This window comes from Ruditapes philippinarum, unplaced genomic scaffold (genome assembly GCF_026571515.1).
Source record: "Ruditapes philippinarum isolate M1 unplaced genomic scaffold, ASM2657151v2 ctg38_1_1_1_1, whole genome shotgun sequence".
NCBI lineage: Eukaryota > Metazoa > Mollusca > Bivalvia > Venerida > Veneridae > Ruditapes > Ruditapes philippinarum.
Window position 1 is genome coordinate 245,487 of NW_026860353.1, and position 8,865 is coordinate 254,351.

Here is an 8,865-nt window from a genome sequence, read left to right on the forward strand (position 1 = left end):
TTTCATTCGAGATGACCCATGTTTAAACTTGACCTAGAAATCATCAAAACAAATTTTCAGACCAACTTACAGGATATTACAATCAAAACTGTAGCTACTAGAGTATTCATAAAATTTTCTATTTTTAGCTCCAGTGACCTAGTTTTTCATCCTAGATAACCCGTGTTCGAACTCATCCGAGCAATAATCTAGACAAGCACCCTGACATAGTTTGATCATAATTGAGTAAAAAATGTGACCACTAGAATGTGAACAAGGTTTTTTTTGTATATTTGGGTAGTGTGACCTAGTTTTTGACCCCAGATGACCCATATTTTAACTTGACCTAGAAATAATCAAAACAAACATTCAGACCAATTTACAGGATATTTGGACACTAGAGTGTTAACAAGATTTTACATTTTTAGCTCCGGTGATCTAGTTTTTCATCCGAGATGACCCATGTTCGAAATTATCCCAGCAATTACCTAGACAAGCATCCTGACCAAGTTTGAAGACACTTGAGTCAAAAATGTGACCCCTAGAATCTTAACAAGGTTTATCTATTTTTAACTCCGGTGACATAGTTTTTCATCCAAGATATCCCATGTTCAAACTCATCCGAGCTATCACCAAGACAAGCATCCTGACCAAGTTTGATGATATGTGACCGCTAGAGTGTTAACAAAAATTTTCTATTTTTATCTTCAGTGACCTAGTTTTTCACCCCAGATGACCCATGTTCGAACTCATCCGAGCTATCACATAGACAAGCATCCTGACCAAGTTTGATGATGATTGCGGCAAAAATGTGACCGCTAGAGTGTTAACAAGGTTTTTACTATTTTTAGCTCCGGTGACCTAGTTTTTCATCCGAGATGACCCATGTTTTCAAACTCATCCGAGCTATCACCAAACAAGCATCCTGACCAAGTTTGATGATATGTGACCGCAAGAGTGTTAACAAAGTTTTTCTATTTTTATCTTCAGTGACCTAGTGTTTCATCCCAGATGACCTATGTTCGAACTCATCCGAGCTATCACCTAGACTAGCATCCTGACCAAGTGTTATGATGATTGAGGCAAAAATGTGACCGCTAGAGTGTTAAAAAGGTTTTTCTATTTTTAGCTCCGGTGATCTAGTTTTTCATCCGAGATGACCAATGCTCGAACTCATCCAAGCTATTACCTAGACAAGCATCCTGACCAAGTTTGATGATGATTGAGCCAAAAATGTGACCGCTAGAGTGATAACAAGGTTTTTTCTATTTTAAGCTCTGGTGACCTAGTCTTTCATCTGAGATGACCCATGTTCGAGCTCATCCAAGCTTTCACCTAGACAAGAATCCTGACCAAGTTTGATGATGATTGAGCCAAAAATGTGACCGCTAGAGTGATAACAAGGTTTTTTCTATTTTAAGCTCTGGTGACCTAGTTTTTCATCTGAGATGACCCATGTTCTAGCTCATCCAAGCTATCACCTAGACAAGAATCCTGACCAAGTTTGATGATAATTGAGTCAAAAATGTGACCACTAGAATGTTAACAAGTTTTTTTTGTATATTTGGGCAGTGTGACCTAGTCTTTGACCCCCAGGTGACCCATATTTGAACTTGACCTAGAAATAATCAAAACAAACTTTCAGACCAATTTACAGGATATTTGGACAATAGAATGTCATTTTTAGCTCCGGTGATCTAGTTTTTCATCCGAGATGACCCATGTTCAAAATTATCCCAGCAATTACCTAGACAAGCATCCTGACCAAGTTTGATGACACTTGAGTCAAAAATGTGACCCCTAGAGTCTTAACAAGGTTTTTCTATTTAGCTCCGGTGACCTAGTTTTTCATCCGAGATGACCCATGTTCAAACTCATCCGAGCTATCACCAAGACAAGCATCCTGACCAAGTTTGATGATATGTGACCGCTAGAGTGTTAACAAAGTTTTTCTATTTTTATCTTCAGTGACTTAGTTTTTCATCCGAGATGACCCATGTTCGAACTCATCCGAGCTATCACCTAGACAAGCATCCTGACTAAGTTTGATGATGATTGCGGCAAAAAAGTGACCGCTAGAGTGTTAACATTGTTTTTCTATTTTAAGCTCCGGTGACCTAGTTTTTCATCCAAGATGACCTATGTTCAAACTCAACCGAACTATCACCAAGACAAGCATCCTGACCAAGTTTGATGATATGTGACCGCTAGAGTGTTAACAAAAAATTTCTATTTTTATCTTCAGTGACCTAGTTTTTCATCCGAGATGACCCATGTTCGAACTCATCCGAGCTATCACCTAGACAAGCATTCTGACCAAGTTTGATGATGATGGCGGCAAAAATGTGACCGCTAGAGTGTTAACAAGGTTTTTTTCTTTTTTTAGCTCTGGTGACCTTGTTTTTCATCCCAGATGACCCATGTTCGAACTCATCCGAGCTATCACCTAGACAAGCATTCTGACCAAGTTTGATGATGATTGAGGCAAAAATGTGACCGCTAGAGTGTTAACAAGGTTTTTATATTTTTAGCTCTGGTGACCTAGTTTTTCATCTGAGATGACCCATGTTCAAACTCATCCAAGCTATCATGTAGACAAGCATCCTGATAAAGTTTGATGATGATTGAGGCAAAAATGTGACCTCTAGAGCGTTAACAAGGTTTTCTATTTTTAGCTCCTGTGACCTAGTTTTTCATCCGAGATGACCTTTGTGTAGTTGTCTGTACGATTGTCTAATCTACCTATCCTCCTGTCAAATCTTTCAAAATCTTCTTCAACACTGATATTATATAGGTGATTATAAAATGATTGCAGTTCCTCCAGCACAGGTCTCGTTAACAAATTGCCATCTTTACTCTTCACGATGATCCGTAGCCATGGACCTTCGCTTGTGACTCGCAGAGCATCAAAGTTCTCATAATCACAATATGGAAAGAGAGTCTCGATCTTTTTCTGGTCAATTTCCTCTTGACTCCCTGTGAAATGGGCCATAATATATAAAATATTCATATTGTACTGCAGAATCAAGTTGTGCTTGCACCGCTGCTGAAAATGTATCCATCTTAGTGACTAGATCTTGACTAGAACAATCTTTAAATGTCAAAATGAGTACTTATACATCATTCCTCTGGCTTAAAATACATGTATGTCATATTATGTAATAAACAATAGGCAATAACACTTCTCTGAAACTTCAGGTACAAATGTAATAGATAAATATTACACAAGATATCAATAACTCAACATTGTATCAACAATAATGTATTCACAGGACAATGATATCACAATTCATTGATGTATAGATAATATGGGACCATCTCTACTGCAGAACTTATGTTAGCTAAACAAATTAACAAAAACCCTAATAATTTCAGCATTTTTCATATTTTCTGATAATAATTAATCTATCAATGAAAGCTGTTATGAATATTTATTTCTAGTGGTTTTTTTACAAAAGCAATAACTCTTTTGGTATTGTCATTTTCTTCAAATCCTCTCAAGTTTGTCTTTCATGTACAAGGTAACTGGAATTGCACAAGAATGCATATTCTTTTGAATTGAATACAAAATGTACGTGTACTATAACTTTTGATGAACTAACCTGAAGGGAGGTAATTTCTGGCATCATTATCTATATCCAACTTTATCATACCAATCCCTAGCCCAGCATTAACAACAATGGAGACAATGAGTACCTTCCAGGCATGTGCAGCAACAAATCAGCCGTACCTCTCAAACACACTTCCTATCTTCTTCTCTACGTACTTGTACACTGTACCACACTTCATTCTAGCAAATAATACCCCCCAAAAATATAACATAAGAAGATAAGATAGTTGATGTATTTTACAAGTACAGCAAGAACAACAAAAGCTTTTGCGCAAATTATATATAGATTATAGCTATAACTAATAAAGGTTAAACAAAATGGAATGAAATCTTACAATCAGTTTGTACATAAATACATATCCGGCTTTTCTTTACCATGTGACAGTTTCCTAAAAACATTACATTGGGGTAAAATAGATTTAATAATTATAAAGATTTTTTTGATGTCTTTTGTTTCCTTAAACACACCTAAAACTCTGCATAGAAATGACTTTAATTGCAATTAAAGGCGTGGTTTAGCAAACACTCAAACTTTCCTGATGAAGGGTGACTTCAGGTGCCTCTCCATGCATTATTTTCAGACACAAATATTTACTAAAGTAGAACCAAAGACCTTACATGCACTAGCTGGATAGCTTTAACATGAAAGTATTATTAAGCCCTGATGCATAGTGGTGAGGTGTAGTTGACTCAAAATCAGCAACCTTTGCCTCTCAACCAAAGCAGTGGTGGTGAACATCAAATTAATTCTACAATATGGCAAACTGATTAAAAAAAATACTACTAACCTTCAATGTTTAAGTTTTACAGCAACAATAGTGTATCAAGTGTATCTCTATTATCAGTGGTTTTGTTTTATATCAATAAAAAATTTCCACAATTTAGTGTCTGTTATAATATCATAAGAAAAGAGTATTCTCTCCAACTGGATATTTGAATTTCATCTTTTGTTCCTTTCCTGAAAAAAAAACATGTCCTGTAAAATAAAATATTTTCTATCTTTATGCACTTTTAATTGAACTATTAAAAGGTTAATACATGCAGAGACTTTTATTACATAAGAAGCTCTAAAATTAGAACATTTTCAAATCCTGACCCATAATCCTTTGCGCCAGATTCACTGGCTCTTTTCGAAATGATAAATTTCTGCCATCTTGTTTTCCATAACCGAATTTGTTTATATTTTCATCCATTACAGAGTATAATTTACACCTTCTTAATATATAAAACTTACTTTATACATTTTTGCAACTTCTTATTTGATTACCATAACAAATTTTTGATAATTTGGCAGTGTACATATATACTGTATCAGTAAAATTTCTAGTGTCAAACATGGTTTGAAAAATTTTGCAAAAATGTGAACTTACGTGATAATAAATCCTTGATACAGATTTTTGTATCACGTCATAGCATTAAAATATAGCTCTGTATAGCTCTATAGCTCCATGCCATGGCAAAATATCTTATTAATAAGACTTCACAAACAGATTCAGACAAGATTCATAACCCCGTCTTTGTTAGTTCTATCTAGATTAAAAAAATTCCATTCTTTTTCATTTTTTTGACAAACATTTCACAAATTAATAGCTATCTTGTGCTTTTCATGTTTTTGTCAGGATATCTAGTGATTTACCAAACCTTATCAATAACATCTGTATGTAGTGATTAAATAGCGGTTACACGACTTAACGGAATTGGCTGAATTACTGGAACCAGCAATAAATTACCGGAATCAACCTGTAACTTTGTTATAAATAAACTTTTTAAGTTTTTTCTTGCATTATTTTTTATAAAAAATAAACAATATCAATGATTTATGAAAAGATTTTTGTAAATAAAATTGCTTTTGATTAATTTAACAAGAAATCTAATCTCAGCAAGCTAATGCCATACTACCGGAATCGGTGAGGGATGACCAAAATTATACTGATATACATGTAAGCCAGTTATAACAGTCTTGCAACAGTCTTGCTGGCACACTGATCCTTTAACAACAGGTTGGTGGTATTTAATCACTCCATTTAATATTTAAAGTATTTTTGACAAATCTTTCACGGTAAAAAAAAGACACAACTCCAAAAATATAGCTTTAGAAATAATGCCCCATGTCTTACAGCTATAAGCATAGTATATCAAGTTTCATAATGAATAAATGATACCTTTAAAAGTATATACTTAACTTGTAACAAATGAAGAATAAATGTTTTGCATGAAGATTGCAACAACAATATTCAATAAAGCCAACAACAATCATAACATATATAATTGGAGTTTAGTAACTCATTGTCACTAATATTATTAAACAAAAATTTAATTAATTGTGACTTACATGACAGTTTTATTATTGACTCAATGTTAAATGATATTAATTCCCTTTTTCATGTTTATTAATATAACTCATTTAACTGTTAAATCAACGAGACTTACCAGAAAATAAGATAACCAACATAATCTAAGATTCCAAATGCCTGAACAGGGTAAATAACACTGGAGATTAACAATTAAATAGTCCATGTATATTAATTAATTTAATAGTAAATAATTCCAACTGTAAGTGTTAAACAACAAAACAAAAGTTCAAAAATTAGTCTCTCAAACACTGTCAAATATACTCAGGCTGTCAACAACACACCGGTTTTTACGATGGACATTGTATTTAATGGCGTAGCTTATGTGTCACCAAGTGTATTTCCGGTAGTGGTTGTAGTTGATGGCGTAACTTATGTGTCACTGAGTGTATTTCCGGTGGTGGTTGTAGTAGATGGCGTAACATATACGAGCCGTGCAATGACAAAAACAACATAGTGGGTTTGCGACCAGCATAGATCCAGAATAGCCTGCGCCTCCGTGCAGTCTGATCAGGACCCATGCTGTTCGCTTACCAACCCTATCACAAGTAGAGAAACTGATAGCGAACAGCATGGATCCTGATCAGACTGCACGGATGCGCAGGCTGGTCTGGATCCATGATGATCGCAAACTCATTATGTTGGTTTTGTCATGACGCGGCTCATATGTTCCTGAGTGTATTTCCGGTAGAAGTTTGTAGTAAATGGTGTAATTTATGTGTCACTGAGTGTATTTCCGGTAGTGGTTGTAGTAAATTGCGTAACTTATGTGTTACTGAGAGTATTTCCGGTAGTGGTTGTAGTAGATGGCGTAACTTATGTGTCACTGAGTGTTTAACCGGTAGTGATTGTAGTTGAAGGCGTTACTAATGTGTCACTGAGTGTATTTCCGAAAAAAAATCATTTAACTTTAGGAATTTGTATACTGTTTGTATAATAATCATTTAAATTAATAATTGAACCAGGAATCAATTAAAAAATGTCTTTTCAAATACTACAATTATGTTCCTTTTAACAGATAAAATCACCGCGAGATGTTCCTATAAATTATCTATACGAGATTCAGTAAAAGAGTCAATAATGTGTCATTAAATGCATTTTCGGTTGGGGTTGGTAGCAAGTGACGTAACTTTACCAATAACAGACATAAATGCATGTATATACAGTTTATCGGCAGTATACCATATAATATAAAATATATTTCACTGAATCGCGTACAGATACTCGCAGCGATTTTTTTGTTACAATGATCATGATACAGTAAGTACATGTATATAACGTCTGACGTTTCACATTAAAGAACAATTTTAAAGTGCATTGCCAAAGTACATAAGCTTACAACAATTCTATTGTTCATTAATAGATAAACAAAATAACGTTAATGTAATGTATTTATTTATGATATAGTCCAATAAACTGTATATATTTATAGCTGTTATTGGTCCAATGCCACAAGTTGGGGTTAATAATAAAGCGAACAGCACAAGGGTGATTCCGATTCAACCTAAATAAATGGATTAAAGAAATGGCGGGAAGAGAAGAAAGGTTACAGTTAACTGGTGTGCTTCCCCGGTAGATTGACAGTCACTTTGATTTTCATACGTCAAATTGATTTTTTATTTATACGTCTATAATAATATTTTTTACATGTAAAAAAAAAAATAATAGAAAAAACCCCCCCCCCCAAAAAAAAATAAAAAAAATAATAATAATAAATAAATAAAGATACGCACACAGAAACACACACACATAAAAAATCCCACAAAACATCAACAACAACAACTCAGAAACCATTAAGTAAACCATATCTTTTCCCATTCATATTATAAAGTTTTTAAGAACACGTTCAAGCATTTATAGATATTCCAAGTTGCATAGCTAAAAAGGCGTTAAGACATTCAACATTAAATCTAAGTTTACTGAAATACTCAGTAAATTCATATTGAATATAAGGTAGCAATTTTATCTGTACATAATTATGAAACATGTTGTTTACCTTTCAAGACAGGCTTCGAGCGTTAACTATATTTTAAGTTCGACTAGACAAAGCGAACTTTTACAATGACTATCCGCCTGTCAGGAATTTCAAGCAAGTTACTTTTCAAATTACATAAACAATTATCAAATTTAAAGGAATTATATATATTAAATGTTATATCAATATTAATGTTTGTTGTAATTTTCAATAGGATTGATTTTGATTTTTATGTTTTGGTAGGTTACATGCAAGCGAAATGGACATATTCTCAGCGCAACGGAGGTATTTTTGGATAAATGGCACAATTATTTTACTTGTTTGGTTTGTTTTTTGTGTAAAGTTTACTGAAATACTCAGGAAAATAGTTTGATAAAATATTATACAGTGTTGTAAGTACTTAATAAATCTATTAACACTGAAAGCGATGCCTTATTTTCTCTAAACTTCAAGACATCCAGAACATGATACCTTCATTTTAAAAGTCATATCAAACCCGTAAGCCATTATGGCCCTTCAAGCCTTTAATTTGGTAGAAAAAAATGTTTGAAGTAATAATTTGAAATTGATAAACTCATTTTTTTATGGGCAAGATTGTATTGCCAGTTAACATGTGGGCTATATGGACAACGCTGTGTTTGTTATCGACTCAATATTGATTTTCCAGCGGTTAAATTCGAAATCACATCGCCCAAAAAATGGAAGGATACAAACTATTGCTGGTCATCAGATCCTAATGTGTAAAAATTGTCAAATTGTGGCATGTCTTAACCAATATGTGAGATTAAGAAACTTGAAATTCAGCATTCATTTCTAATTTGTCTTAAGGCTTAGTAATTACATGAGTCATGTGGAAAAGATTAATTAATTAATTATAACAAAAGAAGGATCATGAATTATCGAAGTATGTTAAAGTAATAGAGATTTATATTTGTTTGTTTTGCAGCCAA

The 8,865-nt window shown here is 33.6% G+C and overlaps 1 long non-coding RNA gene across 1 annotated transcript; it reads right to left on the reverse strand.

Annotated features, from left to right (window-relative positions):
* Nucleotides 1-214: 214 nt before the first annotated feature.
* Nucleotides 215-4,534, reverse strand: LOC132759764 (uncharacterized). The gene is made up of 3 exons (XR_009629764.1): nt 4,378-4,534; nt 3,582-3,769; nt 215-2,955 (listed from the first exon to the last, which is right to left on the reverse strand). It is a non-coding gene; the product is annotated as an uncharacterized LOC132759764 (long non-coding RNA).
* Between the last annotated feature and the right edge of the window lie 4,331 nt (nt 4,535-8,865).